Source organism: Lissotriton helveticus, chromosome 7 (genome assembly GCF_964261635.1).
Source record: "Lissotriton helveticus chromosome 7, aLisHel1.1, whole genome shotgun sequence".
NCBI lineage: Eukaryota > Metazoa > Chordata > Amphibia > Caudata > Salamandridae > Lissotriton > Lissotriton helveticus.
In genome coordinates this window covers 29,873,542-29,898,081 of record NC_136068.1, presented here as the reverse complement: position 1 = coordinate 29,898,081, position 24,540 = coordinate 29,873,542, and the positions used below count along the sequence as shown (strand labels likewise).

Below are 24,540 nucleotides of genomic sequence, written 5' to 3'. Positions count from 1 at the left end.
TGAGTTTATTAGTGAGTCTAGATGAGGAGAGTTTGCACTTTGTAAAGAGTAGCCTGAGATGGTGTGAGTTTATTAGTAAGTCTAGATGAGGGGAGTTTGCACTTTGTAAAGAGTAGCCTGAGATGGTGTGAGTTTATTAGTAAGTCTAGATGAGGAGAGTTTGCACTTTGTAAAGAGTAGCCTGAGATGGTGTGAGTTTATTAGTGAGTCTAGATGAGGAGAGTTTGCACTTTGTAAAGAGTAGCCTGAGATGGTGTGAGTTTATTAGTAAGTCTAGATGAGGAGAGTTTGCACTTTGTAAAGAGTAGCCTGAGATGGTGTGGGTTTCTTAGTGAGTCTAGATGAGGAGAGTTTGCACTTTGTAAAGAGTAGCCTGAGATGGTGTGAGTTTATTAGTGAGTCTAGATGAGGAGAGTTTGCACTTTGTAAAGAGTAGCCTGAGATGGTGTGAGTTTATTAGTAAGTCTAGATGAGGAGAGTTTGCACTTTGTAAAGAGTAGCCTGAGATGGTGTGGGTTTCTTAGTGAGTCTAGATGAGGAGAGTTTGCACTTTGTAAAGAGTAGCCTGAGATGGTGTGAGTTTATTAGTGAGTCTAGATGAGGAGAGTTTGCACTTTGTAAAGAGTAGTCTGAGATGGTGTGAGTTTATTAGTGAGTCTAGATGAGGAGAGTTTGCACTTTGTAAAGAGTAGCCTGAGATGGTGTGGGTTTCTTAGTGAGTCTAGATGAGGAGAGTTTGCACTTTGTAAAGAGTAGCCTGAGATGGTGTGAGTTTATTAGTGAGTCTAGATGAGGAGAGTTTGCACTTTGTAAAGAGTAGCCTGAGATGGTGTGAGTTTATTAGTGAGTCTAGATGAGGAGAGTTTGCACTTTGTAAAGAGTAGCCTGAGATGGTGTGAGTTTATTAGTGAGTCTAGATGAGGAGAGTTTGCACTTTGTAAAGAGTAGCCTGAGATGGTGTGGGTTTCTTAGTGAGTCTAGATGAGGAGAGTTTGCACTTTGTAAAGAGTAGCCTGAGATGGTGTGAGTTTATTAGTAAGTCTAGATGAGGGGAGTTTGCACTTTGTAAAGAGTAGCCTGAGATGGTGTGGGTTTCTTAGTGAGTCTAGATGAGGAGAGTTTGCACTTTGTAAAGAGTAGCCTGAGATGGTGTGAGTTTATTAGTAAGTCTAGATGAGGGGAGTTTGCACCTTGTAAAGAGTAGCCTGAGATGGTGTGAGTTTATTAGTAAGTCTAGATGAGGAGAGTTTGCACTTTGTAAAGAGTAGCCTGAGATGGTGTGAGTTTATTAGTGAGTCTAGATGAGGAGAGTTTGCACTTTGTAAAGAGTAGCCTGAGATGGTGTGAGTTTATTAGTGAGTTTAGATGAGGAGAGTTTGCACTTTGTAAAGAGTAGCCTGAGATGGTGTGAGTTTATTAGTGAGTCTAGATGAGGAGAGTTTGCACTTTGTAAAGAGTAGCCTGAGATGGTGTGAGTTTATTAGTGAGTCTAGATGAGGAGAGTTTGAACTTTGTAAAGAGTAGCCTGAGATGGTGTGGGTTTCTTAGTGAGTCTAGATGAGGAGAGTTTGCACTTTGTAAAGAGTAGCCTGAGATGGTGTGGTTTCTTAGTGAGTCTAGATGAGGAGAGTTTGCACTTTGTAAAGAGTAGCCTGAGATGGTGTGAGTTTATTAGTAAGTCTAGATGAGGAGAGTTTGCACTTTGTAAAGAGTAGCCTGAGATGGTGTGAGTTTATTAGTAAGTCTAGATGAGGAGAGTTTGCACTTTGTAAAGAGTAGCCTGAGATGGTGTGAGTTTATTAGTAAGTCTAGATGAGGAGAGTTTGCACTTTGTAAAGAGTAGCCTGAGATGGTGTGGGTTTCTTAGTGAGTCTAGATGAGGAGAGTTTGCACTTTGTAAAGAGTAGCCTGAGATGGTGTGAGTTTATTAGTGAGTCTAGATGACGAGAGTTTGCACTTTGTAAAGAGTAGCCTGAGATGGTGTGAGTTTATTAGTGAGTCTAGATGAGGAGAGTTTGCACTTTGTAAAGAGTAGCCTGAGATGGTGTGAGTTTATTAGTAAGTCTAGATGAGGGGAGTTTGCACTTTGTAAAGAGTAGCCTGAGATGGTGTGAGTTTATTAGTAAGTCTAGATGAGGAGAGTTTGCACTTTGTAAAGAGTAGCCTGAGATGGTGTGAGTTTATTAGTGAGTCTAGATGAGGAGAGTTTGCACTTTGTAAAGAGTAGCCTGAGATGGTGTGAGTTTATTAGTAAGTCTAGATGAGGAGAGTTTGCACTTTGTAAAGAGTAGCCTGAGATGGTGTGGGTTTCTTAGTGAGTCTAGATGAGGAGAGTTTGCACTTTGTAAAGAGTAGCCTGAGATGGTGTGAGTTTATTAGTGAGTCTAGATGAGGAGAGTTTGCACTTTGTAAAGAGTAGCCTGAGATGGTGTGAGTTTATTAGTAAGTCTAGATGAGGAGAGTTTGCACTTTGTAAAGAGTAGCCTGAGATGGTGTGGGTTTCTTAGTGAGTCTAGATGAGGAGAGTTTGCACTTTGTAAAGAGTAGCCTGAGATGGTGTGAGTTTATTAGTGAGTCTAGATGAGGAGAGTTTGCACTTTGTAAAGAGTAGTCTGAGATGGTGTGAGTTTATTAGTGAGTCTAGATGAGGAGAGTTTGCACTTTGTAAAGAGTAGCCTGAGATGGTGTGGGTTTCTTAGTGAGTCTAGATGAGGAGAGTTTGCACTTTGTAAAGAGTAGCCTGAGATGGTGTGAGTTTATTAGTGAGTCTAGATGAGGAGAGTTTGCACTTTGTAAAGAGTAGCCTGAGATGGTGTGAGTTTATTAGTGAGTCTAGATGAGGAGAGTTTGCACTTTGTAAAGAGTAGCCTGAGATGGTGTGAGTTTATTAGTGAGTCTAGATGAGGAGAGTTTGCACTTTGTAAAGAGTAGCCTGAGATGGTGTGGGTTTCTTAGTGAGTCTAGATGAGGAGAGTTTGCACTTTGTAAAGAGTAGCCTGAGATGGTGTGAGTTTATTAGTAAGTCTAGATGAGGGGAGTTTGCACTTTGTAAAGAGTAGCCTGAGATGGTGTGGGTTTCTTAGTGAGTCTAGATGAGGAGAGTTTGCACTTTGTAAAGAGTAGCCTGAGATGGTGTGAGTTTATTAGTAAGTCTAGATGAGGGGAGTTTGCACCTTGTAAAGAGTAGCCTGAGATGGTGTGAGTTTATTAGTAAGTCTAGATGAGGAGAGTTTGCACTTTGTAAAGAGTAGCCTGAGATGGTGTGAGTTTATTAGTGAGTCTAGATGAGGAGAGTTTGCACTTTGTAAAGAGTAGCCTGAGATGGTGTGAGTTTATTAGTGAGTTTAGATGAGGAGAGTTTGCACTTTGTAAAGAGTAGCCTGAGATGGTGTGAGTTTATTAGTGAGTCTAGATGAGGAGAGTTTGCACTTTGTAAAGAGTAGCCTGAGATGGTGTGAGTTTATTAGTGAGTCTAGATGAGGAGAGTTTGAACTTTGTAAAGAGTAGCCTGAGATGGTGTGGGTTTCTTAGTGAGTCTAGATGAGGAGAGTTTGCACTTTGTAAAGAGTAGCCTGAGATGGTGTGGTTTCTTAGTGAGTCTAGATGAGGAGAGTTTGCACTTTGTAAAGAGTAGCCTGAGATGGTGTGAGTTTATTAGTAAGTCTAGATGAGGAGAGTTTGCACTTTGTAAAGAGTAGCCTGAGATGGTGTGAGTTTATTAGTAAGTCTAGATGAGGAGAGTTTGCACTTTGTAAAGAGTAGCCTGAGATGGTGTGAGTTTATTAGTAAGTCTAGATGAGGGGAGTTTGCACTTTGTAAAGAGTAGCCTGAGATGGTGTGAGTTTATTAGTGAGTCTAGATGAGGAGAGTTTGCACTTTGTAAAGAGTAGCCTGAGATGGTGTGGGTTTCTTAGTGAGTCTAGATGAGGAGAGTTTGCACTTTGTAAAGAGTAGCCTGAGATGGTGTGAGTTTATTAGTAAGTCTAGATGAGGGGAGTTTGCACTTTGTAAAGAGTAGCCTGAGATGGTGTGAGTTTATTAGTGAGTCTAGATGAGGAGAGTTTGCACTTTGTAAAGAGTAGCCTGAGATGGTGTCGGTTTCTTAGTGAGTCTAGATGAGGAGAGTTTGCACTTTGTAAAGAGTAGCCTGAGATGGTGTGAGTTTATTAGTTAGTCTAGATGAGGAGAGTTTGCACTTTGTAAAGAGTAGCCTGAGATGGTGTGGGTTTCTTAGTGAGTCTAGATGAGGAGAGTTTGCACTTTGTAAAGAGTAGCCTGAGATGGTGTGAGTTTATTAGTAAGTCTAGATGAGGAGAGTTTGCACTTTGTAAAGAGTAGCCTGAGATGGTGTGAGTTTATTAGTGAGTCTAGATGCGGAGAGTTTGCACTTTGTAAAGAGTAGCCTGAGATGGTGTGGGTTTCTTAGTGAGTCTAGATGAGGAGAGTTTGCACTTTGTAAAGAGTAGCCTGAGATGGTGTGAGTTTATTAGTAAGCCTAGATGAGGAGAGTTTGCACTTTGTAAAGAGTAGCCTGAGATGGTGTGAGTTTATTAGTGAGTCTAGATGAGGAGAGTTTGCACTTTGTAAAGAGTAGCCTGAGAAGGTGTGGGTTTCTTAGTGAGTCTAGATGAGGAGAGTTTGCACTTTGTAAAGAGTAGCCTGAGATGGTGTGAGTTTATTAGTAAGTCTAAATGAGGAGAGTTTGCACTTTGTAAAGAGTAGCCTGAGATGGTGTGAGTTTATTAGTGAGTCTAGATGAGGAGAGTTTGCACTTTGTAAAGAGTAGCCTGAGATGGTGTGAGTTTATTAGTGAGTCTAGATGAGGAGAGTTTGCACTTTGTAAAGAGTAGCCTGAGATGGTGTGGGTTTCTTAGTGAGTCTAGATGAGGAGAGTTTGCACTTTGTAAAGAGTAGCCTGAGATGGTGTGAGTTTATTAGTAAGTCTAGATGAGGAGAGTTTGCACTTTGTAAAGAGGAGCATCATAGGGCATGAATTGTTGAGTAAATATAGAAAAGGAGAGTTTACACTTTAGAAAGACTATCCTCTTATGCTTTGAGTTTCTGAGTGAGTGTAGAAGAGGAGAGTTTCCAATCTGTAAAAAGTAGCCTCAGACGGCGTGTGTTTTTGAGTGAGTCAACAAGAGGAGAATTTGCACTTTGTAAATAGTAGCCTTGGATTGTGTGTGTTTTTTAGTGAGTCTACAAAAGTAGAGTTTGCACTTAGTAAAGCCTCTTATGGTGTCAGTTTTTGAGTAAGCCTAGAAAAAAAGAGTTTGCCATTTGTGAAAAGTAGCCTGAGATTTTGTGAGTGTCTTAGTGAGTCTACAAGAGGAGAGTTTGCACTTTGTAAAGAGTAGTCTCAGACAGCGTGAGTTTCTGAGTGAGCCTAGAAAAGGAGCGTTTGCACTTTGTAAAGAGTAGCCTCTGATGGTGTCAGTTTTTGAGTAAGGCTAGAAGAGAAGAGTTTGCCTTTTGTGAACAGTAGCCTGAGATGGTGTGAGTTTCTTAGTAAGTCTAGATGAGGAGAGTTTGCACTTTGCAGAGTGTAGCCTCAGATGGTGTGAGTTTCTGAGTGAGTCTACAAGAGGAGAGCTTGCACTTTGTAAAGAGGAGCATCATAGGGCGTGAATTGTTGAGTAAGTATGGAAAAGGAGAGTTTACACTTTAGAAAGAGTATCTTCTTATTGTTTGAGTTTCTGAGTGAGTGTAGAAGAGGAAAATATCCAATTTGTAAAGAGTAGTCTCAGACGGCGTGAGTTTTTGAGTGATTCTACAAGAGGAGAGTTTGCATTTTGTAAAGAGTAGCCTGAGATGGTGTGAGATTTTGAGTGAGTCTTAAAGGGGAGAGTTTGCGCTTTGTAAAGTGTAGCCTCAGTTGGTGTGAATTTTCTAGTCAGTCTACAAGAAGGAGAGTTTTCACTTTGTAAAGAATAGCCTTAGATGGCTTGAGTTTTTTGAGTGAGTCTACAAGAGAGAGAAGAGTTTGCACTTTGCAAACAGTAGCCTGAGATGGTGTGATTTTAGGAGTCAGTCTACAAGAGGAGCGTTTACACTTTGTAAACAGTAGCCTGAGATGGTGTGATTTTAGGAGTCAGTCTAGAAGAGGAGAGTTTGCACTTTGTAAACAGTAGCCTGAGATGGTGTGATTTTAAGAGTCAGTCTAGAAGAGGAGAGTTTGCATTTTTTAATGAGTTGCCTCAGAAGGTGTGAGTTTCTGAGTGAGTCAAGAAGAGGAAAGTTTGCACTTTGCAAAGATTTGCCTTAGATGGCGTGAGTTTCGAAGTGAGTATAGAAGAGGATAGTTTGCATTTTTAATGAGTTGCCTCAGAAGGTGTGAGTTTCTGAGTGAGTCTAGAAGAGGAACGTTTGCACTTTGCAAAGACTTGCCTTAGATGGCGTGAGTTTCGAAGTGAGTATAGAAGAGGAGAGTTTGCACTTGAAAGAGTAGCCTCAGATGGTATGACTTTTTGAGTGAGCCTCGAAGGGAATTGTTTGCACTTTGTAAAGAGTAGCGTCAGATGGCGTGAATTTCTGAGCAAGTCTAGAAGAGGAGAGGTTGCACTTTGCAAAGCGTAACCTCAGATGGTGTGAGTTTCTGAGTGAGTCTACAAGAGGAGAGCTTGCACTTTGTGAAGAGGGGCATCAGAGTGTTTGCATTTTTGAGTGAGTGTAGAAGAGGACAGTTTCCACTTTGTAAAGAGTAGACTCAGAAGGTGTGAGTTTTTTGCCTGTGATTGCATATTTTATCACCTGTTTTGTGTTTTAAACTTGTGGTTTTCCCTGCCCGTGATTGCTTCCATTTAACGTGTTAAATTGTAGGATTTGCCGTTCAACCTCTGTAGTTTGTCCCTCTCCTTCCTTGGTGACAGTTCAGTTTTTCCCTCCAAATTTCTCCTTTGCTCTGTGCTAAGACCTGTATGTTAAAACAGTGCACCCCCAGCCACCATTGTGTGTTCACAAGCCAGTGAAACCAGCCCCCCTGCCCCCCCGCCCCAGCAACAGGGATAGCATACATCAGAGGGTGCTTCTGTGAGCTGTTTAAACTGTATTTACTGGGGCCTGTGCACTTCGTTTTTTGGCCAGCAGAGGGAGTAAAGTTTTATTCAAACAGTATTGTTAGATTTCAAGTTAGTGAGGCCCTTACTTGCTGCAGTCCAAAGTGTGGATTGAGCCTGTCTGTCTCCTAGGAGATTCTGAACAGGAGAAGCAGATTTCAACTCCCTGGCCAGCAAACCTTGTCTGAGGTCTCTGGGACCTTATATGGTGTGCTAGTGGTTGGTACATGTGTACACTGATTGGTGGTTGTATCAGGTGTTTCTATTTGATTAGGGTTACTGTCCTCATTGGTTGGGTATTTGAGGGTTCTTATTGGTTTCTGGGTCTGTGATTCAATCTTTTTAGGGTTGGGAATAGGGCTAGGGTTAGGATTTCTATTGGAAGTAGGGACTAGGGCTTCCTATGTTATTGGTTGTTGGGAGTAGGGTGGGATTAGGGCTAGGGTTAGACCTTTATTTGGAAGTAGCGATTAGGGCTTCTGGTGTGATTGGTTGCTGGACTAGTTGTGGGACTAAGAATAGGGTTAGGCTTTCAATTGGAAGTAGGGACTAGGGCTACCTGTGCCATTGGTTGCACGGACTTGGTTTGGGACTACTGGTAGGGCTAGGGCCTTTATTGGACGTAGAGGGCAGGGTTTTTTAACTGATTGGGTGCTTGGACTCGGGCTAAGATTGGCTGTAAAGTCCTAGTCTCCTATTGGTTCTAGATTTTAGGGCTAGTGTTGTGATTGGATAGTGTTAGGGCTAGGGGTTCCCATTGGCTGAAGGGGTCACCTGAATACTAGGGCTATAAAAGGCCAGGCTTAGGGCGTCTCAGCCCGGGTGTCGAGGCTAAGGGCAGAGAGGACAAGGGCAGTTGCCTGTTTGAGCCTGTTAAGGGCAGAGAGGACAAGGGCTGTTGCCTGTTTGAGCCTGTTAAGGGCAGAGAGGACAAGGGCATTTGCCTGTTTGAGCCTGTTCAAGACTGGTCGGTACTAGGGCCAGAAATGCTGCCCTTTTTCTCATTTAGCAATACCCAGCCCACATCATCCACATCCACAAACAGAGCAACACACTCACACCAAATGTGCACCACGCACAACACTATGCACAGATTAATGTACCAGCATGCACCACCAACCCAACCAAACCACATCTACACACCCTACTATCGCAACTACCAGTAATCCTTTATTGGGTTCCAAAGTAGCGTGCTACTCGCCAATAAAGAGTCTCAACTCCCCATCAGGGTTACAAGCACTAGATAAATGCAAACCTTTTCCCTTTTCTACCCCTCCCCAAACCTTCTCAATCCAAATAACTGACTAACATATCCACCACTAAAATTACTCTCATGTTTCACCATACTAATTCAACACTAATCCTGACGGGTTCCAGAGTAGCGTGCTACTTGCGCTTCAAAACCCCATCAGGGGTAGCAAGCGCTATATAAATACAAACCTCTTTCCCTCTTCTATCCCACCACCTACCCTTCTCTACCCAAATAACCGAATAACATATCCACTACTCAAATGACTTCATATTTTATTAAACTAATTTTCAACACTAATCCTTTATGGGTTCCGGAGTGGCGCGCTACTCGCCAGAAAAGCGCTTTAACACCCATCAGGGGTAACAAGTGCTATATGAATGCAAATCTTTCTTCCCCTTTTATCCCTCCGCTATCCTTCTCACTCCAAATAACTGACTAATATCCACCACTGAAATTACTTCATAGTTCACCATATTAATTCTCCACTAATCCTTTATAGGCTTCCTGAATAGCGTGCGTCAACAAGCACTATATAAATACAAACCTTTGTCCTCCTCTATCCTTCTGCTTTCATTCCAAATCCAAATAACTGACTAACCTATCCACCACTTAAAATGTACTTGCATTTTTCACTATACTAATTCAACACTAATCCTCTATGGGTCCCAGAGTAGCATGCTACTCGCCGAAAAAGCGCTTCGATGCCTCGTCAGGGGTAGTAAGCGCTATATAAAAGTAATTACAATACAATACAATACAATGTGATGTTCACAATAGCGCACAGTGCTCAACGTGAAGCTGGCAATAGTGCTCAGTGCTCGACATGTACCTCGCCTTAGTGGACAGTGCTCAACGTGAACCTCACAATAGTGCACAGGGCTCAACGTGATGCTCACAATAGTGCACAGTGCTCAACGTGAACCTCACAATAGTGCACAGTGCTCAACGTGAACCTCACAATAGTGCACAGGGCTCAACGTGATGCTCACAATAGTGCGCAGTGCTCAACGTGAACCTCACAATAGTGCACAGTGCTCAACGTGAACCTCACAATAGTGGACAGGGCTCAACGTGATGCTCACAATAGTGCGCAGTGCTCAACGTGATGCTCACAATAGTGCACAGGGCTCAACGTGATGCTCACAATAGTGCGCAGTGCTCAACGTGATGCTGACAATGGTGCACAGTGCTCAACATACATAAACCTGACAATAGTGCACAGTGCCCAACATGAACCTTCCCTTAGTGCACAGTGCTCAACATGAACCTCAGAAGAGTGCACAGTGCTCAGCGTGATTCTCACAATTGTGCAGTGCTCAGCGTGAACCTGACAATAGTGCACAATGCTCAACTTGAACCTTGACTCAGTGCACAGTGCTCAACATGAACCTCACAATAGTGCACAGTGCTCAGAGAGAACCTCACAATAGTGCACAAAGCAGTGTACATGTCATTTCTGACAATGAACTGAAACCTGAATGTGAAACTGTTGTACAAAAGGTGCCAATGGCAAATCTTCTGCATATTTCTGAGATCGTAAAGGTGTGGTAAATAAATAATTAATTACCGGTTCTATTTTTGAATACATTGAATAAACAGATAGCTCAATAAATAAGAGTCAGGATTCGAGGTATCTTGAGTCTTACAGGCTTTAATAAGGCATAAGGGAAGGGACAGGAACGGGATAGCCTGTACGGAATTAGGATGGCAGCTGCACGGGGGCAGGAATGGCAGGATCGCAGTAATGGGATGGGAAAGGGGAATTAGCATATATTAACAGTACATGATATATATACATTTCATTTACAATAGCATTCAATACAGTAGGCGTAGCAGTAGGCGTGACTTGTAGCAGTCGCGAAAGATAAGAGTGAAATGGGTGTAACAAGAGGCGTGTACAGGGCGTATACATAGACATGTGATATGAACGTCACAGAAGTGTCATGAATGGGGCGGAAACATGGAGGGGGCTACCTGAGGAGCTGGGACCTTTAACCTAGTGGTGCGCGCAAACGGGCAATGACGTATTACTAGGGAGAACTGGGGGCTATGACTTCTGCGCTAGAAGAGGAGACTAAAGTCTGCGGAGTCAAGACGACATGTACCTAAGGCATATCTGGTATCTGGTGTTTGGAGTACATGTTGATAGAATCCAAAAGTTATCAGGGCAAAGGCTACTTGACACTAAGACTGGTGCATGCAGTATTCTACATGTATTGCGTGCGCGAGGAATATTCTATGAATATTTATACAGTATTTCTCTTACATGGAGACAGAGAGACTAGACTATAGCTGAAACTATTGATGCGATTCAGTAGCGTAGGAATGCAGAGAAGGAGGGCTGGACTGATAACTAGAAGTATAACATACTCTTGGCAGACAGGCAGGCAGAGCCAGGCCGGGCCGGGCACTGTGAGGCAGGAAGTAAGCGAAGGGTCAGGGATGCAGGTGGGGGCTGTATCGCTCCTCGGAGAGGGTTCAGGAGACAGGAGCTTGAATCTGGTGTCCGGGCCCTTTTGAGGCCTAGAAACGGGGACATTATTCTGAATTAACGTGCACACTGTAAAACGTGGCAACATAGGCCTAATACTCGTTGCTTTCACGAGAACTGGAAACTGGCATACTAGAGCTGGACACAACTATAATTGCGTCTTTAATCGAACATAGGGGGATACATGCATATCGATCATGCACATATAACATAAGATGGGGAACACGTAGGCACATACAACATGGCAAAATTTACTTTTCCACATTCCCTCCTTGTGCCCTACGTTCCCATCAGGAAACATCTACATTCATGATACCATCTATCATTTCATATAGCATCATTTGCTCGTCTCGAATTGTCTTGGAACGGGACTTAGGACTAGGAATACAAGAGGTAGCACATAAGCCGCAAATCGCAGGGCCACATTGTAAACAGAGGCAGCAACTGAATATGATCATTACTGCTATACCTAGGAATGACAATACTTTCCATCCCCAGGCGGAAATTATACTCCAGAGCCAACCGGACCATGTCCAGGTGCCTGGATCCTGGTGTAACTGATGGGCAATTTTATGAAGTCTGGTTATAGCTGAATAAACAGACGGCACGTTATTAGGAATGAAAATGCAGCAACTAGATCCGATGACTCTACAAGCTCCTCCTCTATCGGCCAGTATGACGTCAAGAACGAGACGATTTTGGAGCACGACAAATCTCATAGCAGATTGTTCTTCAGTTAAGTTACCTAGAGCAGAAGTAGTCCCATTCACTACTGCTTCAAGGGTTCTGGTTAACCTACGTATCAGTTTACTATTCTGGACAGGGCCTATAAAGAAGAAGAAACCTTTATTGAAATCTTGATACTGTTCTAGAGTAGTTTCAGTTTGATCGACAATTGGGGACTCGGTCTCCCTTCTATGTCTAATGTGTACTAGGTGTGTGTTTCTGTGATAATCAGATGGGGCTAGAAAAACTGGTGGCAGTAGGAAGGCAATGTAACATGTTCCCTCCCAATCGAGGGGCAGACGAACATATGCGGTCTGACCACAAACAAAATATGAATGACGTGAGGCTTTGAAAATAGATTTCCCACTGTCACTATACTCGACAATAGTAGTACAATCACTATGTCCTACATGTACGGAACCATTCTTTCTGACACATAATTCGCCCTTGACTGGTAGTACTGAAATAGCAGGCAAATCTGGAGTAGTATCGGACTGAACATTCAGGACCATGAAATTCGAGGAATAATTACCTATATCATATACTTCATTTTCTAGATCTAAACCTGTTCTATGGGAAAGACCTTGCTTGTCTGGGAAACATATTCTATTCAGAAGGGACATATCATTTGAGGATGACGTTAACGTGGACCACGCTCCACATGAACCATTATGTGAAAACGGATAAGGAAAGAGTGGTAGAACTCCCTTCGGTATCTGGAAAGGGGGGAGTCGACCACACACCCAACAATTAGTGGCATTGCTGGTCTGGTGTGAATAGTGCAACATTCGGATAAATGTATTGTTACGCATAGCAAGACGATAGGATAGCTCGTGAGGAGGCAGATCACTAAATGTGTGCTCTACTGTAGCATTAGAAAACATATGTACATGTGAAATAGGAAAACATAAATGTAAAGCATAACTTGTGCAGGAAACCATAAGACTCAAAAACATAAGAAATAACAAAGTGACAATGCATCTACTGCAAACATTCTTTCGATAATGGATTCTCTTAGAGTTTTGACTAACTCTCTCTCTATGTGGGTCTATCTCATACATGTCAGGAACCTGTCTAACCGCTTCACCCGAGAGGGACTTAAACAATTAAACTGGCTGACTTATTTTACTAGACCGAAGTTTCTGTTTATACTCCTGCTGCGGAGTTTTCTCTAACAGGGGAGGCTTGAGTTCAGAGTTTGTTTTTAGGCAGTCTTTAGGAATAAGGCAGTCCTTAGCAAAAGTCTTTTCTCGTAATCCATAGAACTTTTTGATATGGCTGAGGTGGACCCACCCCTTTCTGCCCTCTAGCTTGACGGCGGTCCTTGTTGTCAACAACACCATTCGAGGCTCTTTCCACCGGGGTTCCAGCGGACTTGAACGATCAAAATTTCGGACCAATACATGTTCTCCAGGAACGACTTCATGCGGTTTCACCTCGGTGTTGTCTGGAAATGCAGCGGCAACCTGTGAACGACAAGAGTGTAGGGCAGACATCAAGGAAGCTAGGTAATCTGTCAGCATATTACTGGAAACATCGGTAATCTTTCGGGGTCTAGGTGTACCCCACATATTTGGAGGGCGGCCGAATTCGACCTCGTACGGGGACAGACCTGATCTGGACTGTGCGACCATCCTCATATAAAACAGAGCAATTGGCAGGGCTATGAGCCAGTCTACACCTTTCTCTCTACATACTTTAGCAAGGCGGATTTTCAATGTCTGATTATGTCTCTCTACGAGACCGGCTGCTTCGGGATGGCGTACACAATGGAACTTCCACTGGTACCCTAACAGAAGGGAAACTTGTTTCATAAGCTCGGATGAGAATGGCTGGCCGTTATCTGAATACACGACCCTAGGTAATCCATAACGGGGAAAATACTCACGAACCAACTGCCTGGCAGTGGTTGCAGCTGTATAATCTGGAACTGGATATGCTTCTGTCCACCTGGACAAAGCGCATACAACTACGAGGACATACTTGAAACCTCGGCATCGCTCCATCTGAATATAATCCATCTGCAGGACTTCAAAAGGGTGGTCAGGAGGATGGAATCCCCCTTGTTCCACCGGGACACTTTTACCTGGGTTGAACTGGCAACATATCATACAGGTACGGACTTTCTGCTTGGCTGCAGCTCGTAAATGCTTGTTAAACCAAAGGTTCTGGATACTGTCTAACATGGCTTTTTCACCTAAATGTGCTGGACAATGTGCGGTATTAATAATGACTAGAACCATAGAGTCGGGGAGAAACCATGTGGCTTTTCCCTTCGTCAACCATCCTTGATCTGTCTGGACCCCTCCTTGTTCGGACCATTTCTTGATTTCATCGGGAGTAGCATGTGACTGTATGTCTATGACATCTTGTGTAGGGTCCTTAACTGTCATACAAGTAGTCTGTTCTGGAGTGTGTGTCAGTGTCGTGTTAACTAGAATGTCTGGAGTCTGAGCTGTGAGCTTGGCTGTTCGATCTGCTAGATCGTTACCTTGGGAAATGAGGTCAGTGACTTTCGTATGTGCCTTGCACTTCATAATGGCTATAGCTGTCGGTAAATGTATTGCATCTAACAGAGCTTGAATAAGGTGACCATGCTGAATCTTGGTTCCATGAGAAGTCATAAAACCTCTTTCTTGCCAGAGCACTCCAAAGTCGTGTACGACTCCGAATGCATAACGTGAATCTGTGTATATGTTAACTTTCAGGTTCTTGGCACGTATGCAGGCTTGGGTCAGAGCGACTAGCTCTGCTGCTTGAGCGGACAGGGTGTCAATACGATGCGTTTCTATAACTTCGGTTTCGGTAGTCACTGCATACGCGGCTACTAGTTCTCCTGTACTTGTTCTCATACATGAACCATCCACATAAAGTGTCAGGTCGGGATCAGATAATGCAATATCTGTCAGGTCTTGTCTTGGTTTTGTCATGGTGTTAACAATTTCCACACAGTCATGTGTGGCAGGATTTGAAATAACTGACGGTAACAGTGTAGCTGGATTTAAAACGTTGCAGCGTCTGATTTCTATGTGTGGCTGGAACAGTGTCAGTTCATAACCTGTTAAACGTGCAATTGTCAAGTGCTGAGTCTGGGTTCTGTTTAAAAGATCTTCCACAGAATGTGGAACTTGTACTGTCAGGGAGTGTCCCAACACTATGGAATCACTTTGTCTGATAGCTAGTGCTGTGGCTGCAACTGACTTGAGGCACGCAGGCAGAGCCTGGGCTACTGGATCTAATGTGCTAGAAAAATAAGCACAGGGCTTGTATTGTCCTGCTTGATCTTGTGTGAGAACAGATAATGCAGTACCATCACGTTCAGTAACAAAAAGTGTAAAAGGCTTACTATAGTTCGGTGTTGCTAGAACAGGTGCATTACATAAAGCTTTCTTTAACTCATTAAAAACAAGTGTATGTTCCTGGGTCCAAGGGAGGACAGTCGATACGGCTGCCTCCTGTGTCGTTAACTGTATCAGTGGCTTGGCTAGAAATGCATACTGAGGAATCCATTGTCTGCAGTAAGAAGTGAGGCCGATAAAAGCTCGTACCTCCTTCTGGGTCTTGGGCTGTGGAAGACATGCTATTAGCTGGATACGGTCGGGTGTCAACTGCCTACCCCTCTTGGACAGTAAGTGTCCCAAGTAGACCACTTGCTGGACACAGAATTGTAATTTGGAAGGGGACACCTTGAGCCCCATCTCGGCCAGAAAATACAGGACTTTAAGTGACGCACGTTCGCAGTCACGTTCAGAACGGGCTGTGATCAATAGATCATCGACATATTGGAGCAGGGCAGTGTCAGTTGGCATGTGAATATTGTCTAGTTGTCTCTTAAGTGCTTGACTGTAAATGCTAGGACTTTCTGTGAAACCTTGAGGAGCTCGTGTAAATTTATACCTCCTTCCATTTAAACAGAATCCGAAAAGGAACTGGCTGTCTGGATGAATGGGAACACTGAAAAATGCGTTCTTGAGATCAATAACTGTAAAGAACGTAGCTTCAGAATCAATGGCTGTCAATAGAGAAGAAATATCTGGGACTACTGGGTACTGTGGAATGATACATTTATTAAGCTCTCGGAGATCAATCACTAATCGATATACTGGAGGTGCATTTGGATCAGTACGTTTCAGAATTGGAATGATAGGAGAATTACATACATTGGAGTCAGTTTTTACAACCACTCCTTGAGCAATGAGCTCGTCAATAATTTTGGATAAGGCTGCTACAGCCTCAGGTGGCACTTTGTACTGTCGGATTCGTGGTAATACTACACCTTGTTTCAGAGTCACACGATGGGGTGTGATATGCATACAACCTACATCAGTTGGACCTTGCGCCCATAAATGCTGTGGTACATTCAATAATCTTGGATCAAAATCACGTAATACATAATGACCTTTGAAGTCTCTTAAAAACAATCGTACTCCTTCTGGAGAGCAGCATATAACTGCTCCTAACTCTTTTAATGTCTTAATGCCTAACAAGTTTTCTGGACATGACTTTGTGAGTAACAAATCTGTAGTTCGGGACAATGGACCAACTTCTAGAGAAACTGGTTTCGATATTTCATTAACAATTGGCTTTCCTGAAAATCCAAGGGAAACATTTCTTGAGCCTGAGAGCGGAGCCCCTGGAACCTCGTCATGACTGATGGTAGTCCTACTTGCCCCTGTATCAATCAGAAACTTTCTGTCTTTCCCTAATACTTGACTGTGTACATAGGGACCCTCTTGATCTACAGGTATCTCGATGAGAGGCAAGCCTACCTCCCTCTCTAGGCTGTTTCATGAATACGGCTGATAATCTGGATACTCGGACTGTGCATACTGGTACATCTGCTGTGTAACATGCTGTGTTGCAGCTATAGGCTGCGGTACTGTAACTGTCTGTTGTGCATTCTGTGGTGGCTGAGAAGTTTGTGAAACTTGTTCTTGTCTAGGCGGACGTGGTCTTTCTTTAGTCTTACCAGTAGCTATGTTGTGTTTCAGAACTGCACACTCGTTTATAAAATGACCGGGCTGTTTGCAATAATTGCAGGTCCCTTTAACAGGAACTGCAGGATGACTGACTTGATTCGTACCCCTCTTCTGACTGTCTTGTGGAACAGATTGTGCAACTAATACTTTCATTTTCGTGTCTTTCATACGTCTCCTTTCGTGTTCTTGCTCTTCCCTGATTCTGTTCTGGTGATACTGGAGCATTTGTAACATCTGTGACGGAGTATTAGCTTGCCAGGTACTTTCGACTTTCAGTACTCGATTTTTAACTTGTGGACTTGAATTCTCGACTAGTTTAGTAACAAAAAGATGAGGGTATGATTCACTACTTGTTTTCAGACCACTATTAATAATAAAACATTTCTCAAATCTAGAATAAAAATCACTAGTATCTTCGTCTTGTTTCTGTTTACAGGCTGAGATGGCATCCCAGTCTTCCTTTTTCGTGGCTAGTAACCTTGGCAAAACTTGTATCAATAACTCGGGCAATTCTTTAGCTTTATCCCCAAGACCGGTACCTGGTACTCGTGTATTATCTTCAGCTTCTAGAGCTGTCCAATCTATCTTTTTCTCTCCCACCTCCCATTCTTTTTCTTTGAGTTTTTCATATATGCCTGCAGGCAACAGGACCTTTAACATTTTAATGATATCAGGATACGTGTATTCTCCCATACGGAGCATGTCTTTTAATTCTCGGTGGAACCCTGCTGGATCTTTGTCATGACAGGGAATTAACTTCTTCATTTCTAAGAGTTCCATCTTTGTGATGGGGGTGTAGACAAATACTCGTTCTAGACCACCACCCTCTTTCTTGACTGGATGTACTTCTCGTAACGGATTCTGTCTATCTATGTAGAGTGATTTACTTTCTGGGGGTGGGGCGTGGACAAAACGTGGATTCAGAAACGTTCGGTATTTATGGCGCTGTTCTAGAATGATACTAATTAAATCGGTACCTAGACCTTTCCATCTGTACTGGAGTAACTCGTTTAATACATCATGTAATGGACCTGGATCGGAATGCTGATCCTCATACAGTGTGATGAGGTGCTGGATCATATACATACCCACCAGTCGTTGCTCGGCTGGGGGCAGTTTCAGAAACGTTTGAGCCACTATTTCGTCAGGAAACGTGGCGGAATCAGTAGTCCACCGGACCGCTGATCGGGCTAGTTCTTGTTCATGCATAGTACTAAGCTTGCTATAACCTATTCGTGATTTCAGAATTTTATCTGTAACCTGGAATACTTGTTCTAGAGAACACTGTTCTGGTGCTGGAGGAGGAACAGTCGTCTTGTAATCTAGACGTGAATGTCTGTCGGAAAGTCTAGTTCTACCTACATACGCTATTCTGTCGGGATTCTCGCTGTCTACCTCTTCACTGGAAGAGTCATTCTCTTTCTCGGTTGCTCTACTTACTCTTTCTTTCTCGTGTATACTTACAATTTCTTTTCGTATTTTCTTGTACATACTCTCTATACAGTTCTGTGTCTTGTGTTTTCCCTCGGCTATATTGTCACTCCACCTGGTCAGGACTTTCATTTCCTCCAGATCTTTTTCCGGACAATCTTGTTCCCTTATTAAACAGTTAATTAGAAACTTTAGAAGCATGAGCTGAGTCTCGACTTTTCTTTGAGCCATGGCTTCGTGAATACTTTCTGGATTCACTCCTGTACGGAGAAAACGATATATTCTGTCTAGATGTTCTCTCATATCGGGCAAGGTGTCCAAATAATCGGTCACCCGTCTTAAACGTAATGAATATATGACCATGTGGCCATCGCCTGGAACTGGATCATAACGACATTCAGTAAGTGCTCGTTTGATATCTACGTATGTATGAACTTTTGGGGTACGCTGTAACGCTAGTTCATGTAGCGTCATACGTCTGTGTTGAGGCGGGGTACGAGGAGAACCTCCCCCCGCGGCTCCTGAACTAGAGTCGTCGGTGTGCACTGTACGTGCTGGTAGAGTGACTGGTAGAACGGGTACATGTACTGTGGACTGGGCCGGGGGTACTGTAACAGGTGCTGTAACATTAACTGGACCCACGGGACCAGTGACTGGAGGAACAGGAATTACATTATTTACAGGAGCAGGCGGAACAGGATTTGCATATTCTGGGACTGTATCGTCCAAATAGGACGAGAGAAAAATATCAGCTGCGGTCGGTTTATGACGTAGCTTAGTCGGGACCAATGGCGGCGGAAAATTACTGGATGCCTCCGGGGTTGCTTTGGGCAAGCCCTCGGCAAGAAGAGGGTACATACCCTTAATGAGGGCATTCCTCTGTCTGTCTGACTGTTCTGCTTTAACTCGTTCACCTATTTCGATTAATTCCCTTTCTTGGGCTCTTTCTGAGGATTCTCTACTTAATTCTGCTTTTCTGATTTCTTTTTCGGTTCTTTTATGAGATTCTTTGCGCCATAACTCGATGGCATCTTTCTGGGACTGTCTGGCTTTCTTTTTCCATAATGCTTCTTCTACTCGCATGATGCACTCGGCATCCCATGTACCTGATACAGGCCATCTATATTTCTCTTCAAGATCTTTGGTGTAATCAGACCATAAGTCTAGATATATTATGGCATCTAAGCCATGCTTATGATACATAAAATGTCCTGGACTGTCCCTAGGAGGGACAGGGACTGCTTCCTCGAGCAGCCCTTTTCTGGTCTGTAACTGACGTAACTTGGAGAATAGAGGCATTCTGTACTTGAATCTGAACACAATACAATACACGGTAAACACAATAATGACTGGAAAAACAAATCACTCATACCACGACATTGAAAACACATTAAATAACGTTAAAATAACAGTTTGGACAGAATATTACCTGGTATACTGGGAACAGAACACATGAATTTCTCGAGAACGAAACTTACTAGAATTACTAGATGCACTGCTGAAACAGTACGAAACATACCGGTCCCATAAAGAGACACGTCTGGACCCGTATCCACCTAGGTGAACACTTCGTGTTGGATCTGTGTACCCAAACCCACGGACCAGAGACAAATTAATGACTCTGTCTAGATACTACCCCAGCAACGGTACTCACCGGGCAGCAAGAACGGAAGGCCTCGGACTAGACTGGACTGCTACGACGTCGGACTACGAACTTCGGAAACTTTGGAAACTTCGGAAACTTCGGTTACAGGTGGGCCTCCGGATACCTCGGACCTTGGACTCTCGGCTTGGGCTCTGGTCGGGACTCGCCGCGTTCCACACCGCCTCGTCTGGATGCTGGACCGCAACCTCCGTCTCCTCCATGGGCCTGAGGGATACTTGAAGCAGAAATATCTGCACGTGCACGGTATGGTTCCGTCACGGCTGCAGAGGGTCAGGGGGCCTGCGTGGCTTCGCCGGCGCGTGGGGAAAGGGCAAGTCCCTATTCGGGCGCCATTATGTGGTAAATAAATAATTAATTACCGGTTCTATTTTTGAATACATTGAATAAACAGATAGCTCAATAAATAAGAGTCAGGATTCGAGGTATCTTGAGTCTTACAGGCTTTAATAAGGCATAAGGGAAGGGACAGGAACGGGATAGCCTGTACGGAATTAGGATGGCAGCTGCACGGGGGCAGGAATGGCAGGATCGCAGTAATGGGATGGGAAAGGGGAATTAGCATATATTAACAGTACATGATATATATACATTTCATTTACAATAGCATTCAATACAGTAGGCGTAGCAGTAGGCGTGACTTGTAGCAGTCGCGAAAGATAAGAGTGAAATGGGTGTAACAAGAGGCGTGTACAGGGCGTATACATAGACATGTGATATGAACGTCACAGAAGTGTCATGAATGGGGCGGAAACATGGAGGGGGCTACCTGAGGAGCTGGGACCTTTAACCTAGTGGTGCGCGCAAACGGGCAATGACGTATTACTAGGGAGAGCTGGGGGCTATGACTTCTGCGCTAGAAGAGGAGACTAAAGTCTGCGGAGTCAAGACGACATGTACCTAAGGCATATCTGGTATCTGGTGTTTGGAGTACATGTTGATAGAATCCAAAAGTTATCAGGGCAAAGGCTACTTGACACTAAGACTGGTGCATGCAGTATTCTACATGTATTGCGTGCGCAAGGAATATTCGATGAATATTTATACAGTATTTCTCTTACATGGAGACAGAGAGACTAGACTATAGCTGAAACTATTGATGCGATTCAGTAGCTTAGGAATGCAGAGAAGGAGGGCTGGACTGATAACTAGAAGTATAACATACTCTTGGCAGACAGGCAGGCAGAGCCAGGCCGGGCCGGGCACTGTGAGGCAGGAAGTAAGCGAAGGGTCAGGGATGCAGGTGGGGGCTGTATCGCTCCTCGGAGAGGGTTCAGGAGACAGGAGCTTGAATCTGGTGTCCGGGCCCTTTTGAGGCCTAGAAACGGGGACATTATTCTGAATTAACGTGCACACTGTAAAACGTGGCAACATAGGCCTAATACTCGTTGCTTTCACGAGAACTGGAAACTGGCATACTAGAGCTGGACACAACTATAATTGCGTCTTTAATCGAACATAGGGGGATACATGCATATCGATCATGCACATATAACATAAGATGGGGAACACGTAGGCACATACAACATGGCAAAATGTACTTTTCCACAAAGGGAAACATTTTAGATGTCGCAGCTTTGCAGATTTGTATAATAATTTGGATTGTTTTGCAAGAATTCTATCTGCCATAAGTTCGACCTTAGAGGAGATGATGCCTGACTCTGAGTGTGTAAATCGGAGACAGCGAGTACTGTGAAAATGAATATATGACGTTGCAAAGCAAACAAACAATTACAACACATGCCTTTACAACGTGGTTTTTACATCGCAACTACCAATACAATGCATGGTTTTACAACGCAATCCATCACAACACATTTTTAGAAACTACCATTACAACGCATACCATTACAATGCATAATACTTTTGGGGTAACAGTGGGGTAAGTGTTGAATAGTGTAGGGGTAAAAATTACTATTCCCACTCGAGTGATTGCAACAGTAGGGTAAGTGTTGGATAGTGTAGGGGTAAAAATACTATCCCTATGTACCCCAAAACCAATACCCAACATAAAACTAAAAAATACCCATTACTTACCTTATAATACATTGTAATGGGATGCGTTGCAATGGTATGCGTTTTAATGGCATGCGTTGTAGTGACATGCACTGTAATGGCATGCGTTGTAATGGCATGTGATATAAAGGCAGTTGTGTTGCAATGACTGCGTTCTAAAGGTAGTGCGTTGTAATGTTTTTTTCCCTGTGAAAAATGTTATGGGAAAGAATGGGAAGGTGATCTAAATGCAAAAGATGATGTCTCCACAGTGCAAACTGGAGTTATGAAAATGCCTGAATGCGAGATTGAGATTGGAGGAAAGACCATTTTGGTTCCAGTGGTTTCAGGATCACCATATGACATGATTGACGATAAAATGTGAGCAGAGAGTTTTGCAAATGAACAGAGTGACCTGAATGCTCCAGATATAAATCATGTAAGTGATCCAGCGCCAATAACAAAAATTGATCAGGGATCAATAATCAATAACATCATAACACAATGGCCCATATACATTGACCCAGAATCCCAGATGCGCTGGGGTCAATTTATACATTCCAACAATTTCTTTCCTTTTTACAGATTCAAATGAGACATCTTTTAATAACTAATCTTTAATATCAACTTTCCTTCTACTTGGTCGATGGACCAATTAGTTGAATAGTTGATGGCAATGATAACTACTAACTTACCAACCATTTAGTCAATACAAATTACCACAGACTCTCGATAAAGTTAATAATGCATTTTTATCTCAAATATGAAGGGTGAATGCTCAGGTGCATTTGGTCACAGATTACAAACACTGAATCTCACGAAAGGAGAAATTATATAAAAAATACAAACTCATCCAAGTTAAACAATGACTGTATGGAATGAAGGAGTCGATAGAGTAAGAGACAAACGTTATAGCTACTATTTATGCCAAACATAATATACCTAACGGAGGGGATAGATGAAGAGACAATAGTTCCATCTAAATAATACATATCAATATATCATTGACAGAGTAGATAGGTGGAGAGACAAAAGTTTCAGAGACAAAATAGATTAATATTTAGATTCTGAGAACGATTTAGGCTAAATACAAACCTATTGGTCTGTAGGAAAGAGATCCACACGTCCTAGTGAATGGTGAGGGTTCCCCAAAACAGAATCAAGGAACAAAGGGTATTAGGACAGAACAGGACAGGTCAGGAACAACTAGGCCTCTCTGCAAACCGACGGAGAGCAACACTTCTCCCCTCTTTTCTCCTGTTCGCCTAAGCTCTAAACCACACCCCTAAAGGCACCCCAATTATACTCTAAAATTGACATGTCCATCCCACAATTGTTACAAACTATCATCAAACTCACAAAGGGATTGGTGGGCTTGGGAGGTGGCGTGGTCACACCACCATGATTTCACCTTTTAATTCGACAACTTTATTGCTGTATTAGTTCCCAGGGTCTGAATCTAGGTCTGTTCTCACGTTACCCACATAGATACAAAATTTAACATTTTCTTCTCACAAGTTAACATCATCCGCAGCGTGCATCTCCGGTCCCAGGCCTGGGTACAACATTTGGAAGTCGTCTGACACTCTGGCCGTAACCCTTTTCATGTCATCTGCGGTACACATCACGTCTTGTCTTGCCTCATGACAGAGGCCTCACTCCTTAAAGCTCTCCGTCCCACAATAGCTAATTTTACAAAGATGGCTGCTTCATCCAGCACACTAAAGTAAATGAAAATGAACATTTATTAATTATATAATAATTAAACCTTCACTGTTTACCACCCACCCTGCACTATTCCCCATTAATGTTACCTAGCATAAGCTTAGTGCAAAAGCGGCATTAATTATTACTTTAAAGCGGGATGCAGCATGCAAAATACTGGTGCACATGCGGCCTGTTCATGCAATTTCTCCATTTTCTTTTAAAGCACACAAGTTATTACAATATTATTCATTTACGTGTTAGTTCAAGCATGCGCAAAGCAGCACCTTTGTATTCATGTTAGGTGTACGTTAGTTTTACTACAACTTCTTACTGTTAGTACATATTATGGGGGTATAAATTGGAGCTGATTTCATTTTTCGAAACCCTGCTCCATCATAAGTTACATGGGTGCAAATATTGATGTCTTAGGTTGTATCATTATGAAAATGTCATATAAAGACTGAGTCACACCTGGGAAAGCATATGGTGCCAAGAGTGGTTACAATTTGTTTGGATGGCATCACCAAATGGACATGGGAATTACCCTGATTCTGAATGCTCATGAGCAAGTGATAATAGTGAATGTCAAAGGTGATTGTGAGAGATTTACCAAGAGTTCCCTGAAGTATTCATGGATAATGTAGGCTTACTGAGGTACTTTGAGCACAGGATTGCTCTAAAAAAATAGTGGAAAACCATGTGTCCATAACTTGTGAAAAGTTCCAAATGTAATGCTTAAACAACATACAGCAGAGTTGGATAGATATATAAAACTGTATTTAAGAAATTGAGTCCTCTAAGTAGTTGACACCTGCAGTGTTAGCACTAAAGGTTGGTAGTAAGTCTATACTCATGTGTGTTGACCGCTGAGATTTAAATAACTGTATTTAGACAGGTGTTTTTCTAAGAGTGGGATGTATTATGGTCTAGAGTAGATGTTATCTCTTGTCTCTGTCATTAGTGTATTGGAATGCCATGTATGTAATATGGAACACCTTGTATGTGATAAGGCGTTGAGTTCCTGGAGGTTCTGTTCTCTGGTAGGTTAGCTCGAGCTGGGCAAGGAGCTGCTGGTGGTCCTTGATGATCACCTGACTACATCTTCATCTTTTTCTACAACATTTTGTGTGGTGTGTGCTCTTACCACAGTGCCTATAGAGAAGAAGGAGCATATTATCAAAGCCCATTTCGCTGCTTTTTTGGCATTAAAAGCCAAAAAAGTGGCAAAATTAACATCGCCC

At 42.9% G+C, this 24,540-nt stretch overlaps 1 protein-coding gene across 2 annotated transcripts in view; it reads left to right on the top strand.

Moving 5' to 3' along the window:
• The window catches only part of LOC144766590 (cell adhesion molecule CEACAM8-like), an 82,066-nt gene that overhangs the window by 9,081 nt on the left and 48,445 nt on the right, over positions 1–24,540 (top strand). The gene's annotated exons all lie outside the window — the stretch shown is intronic.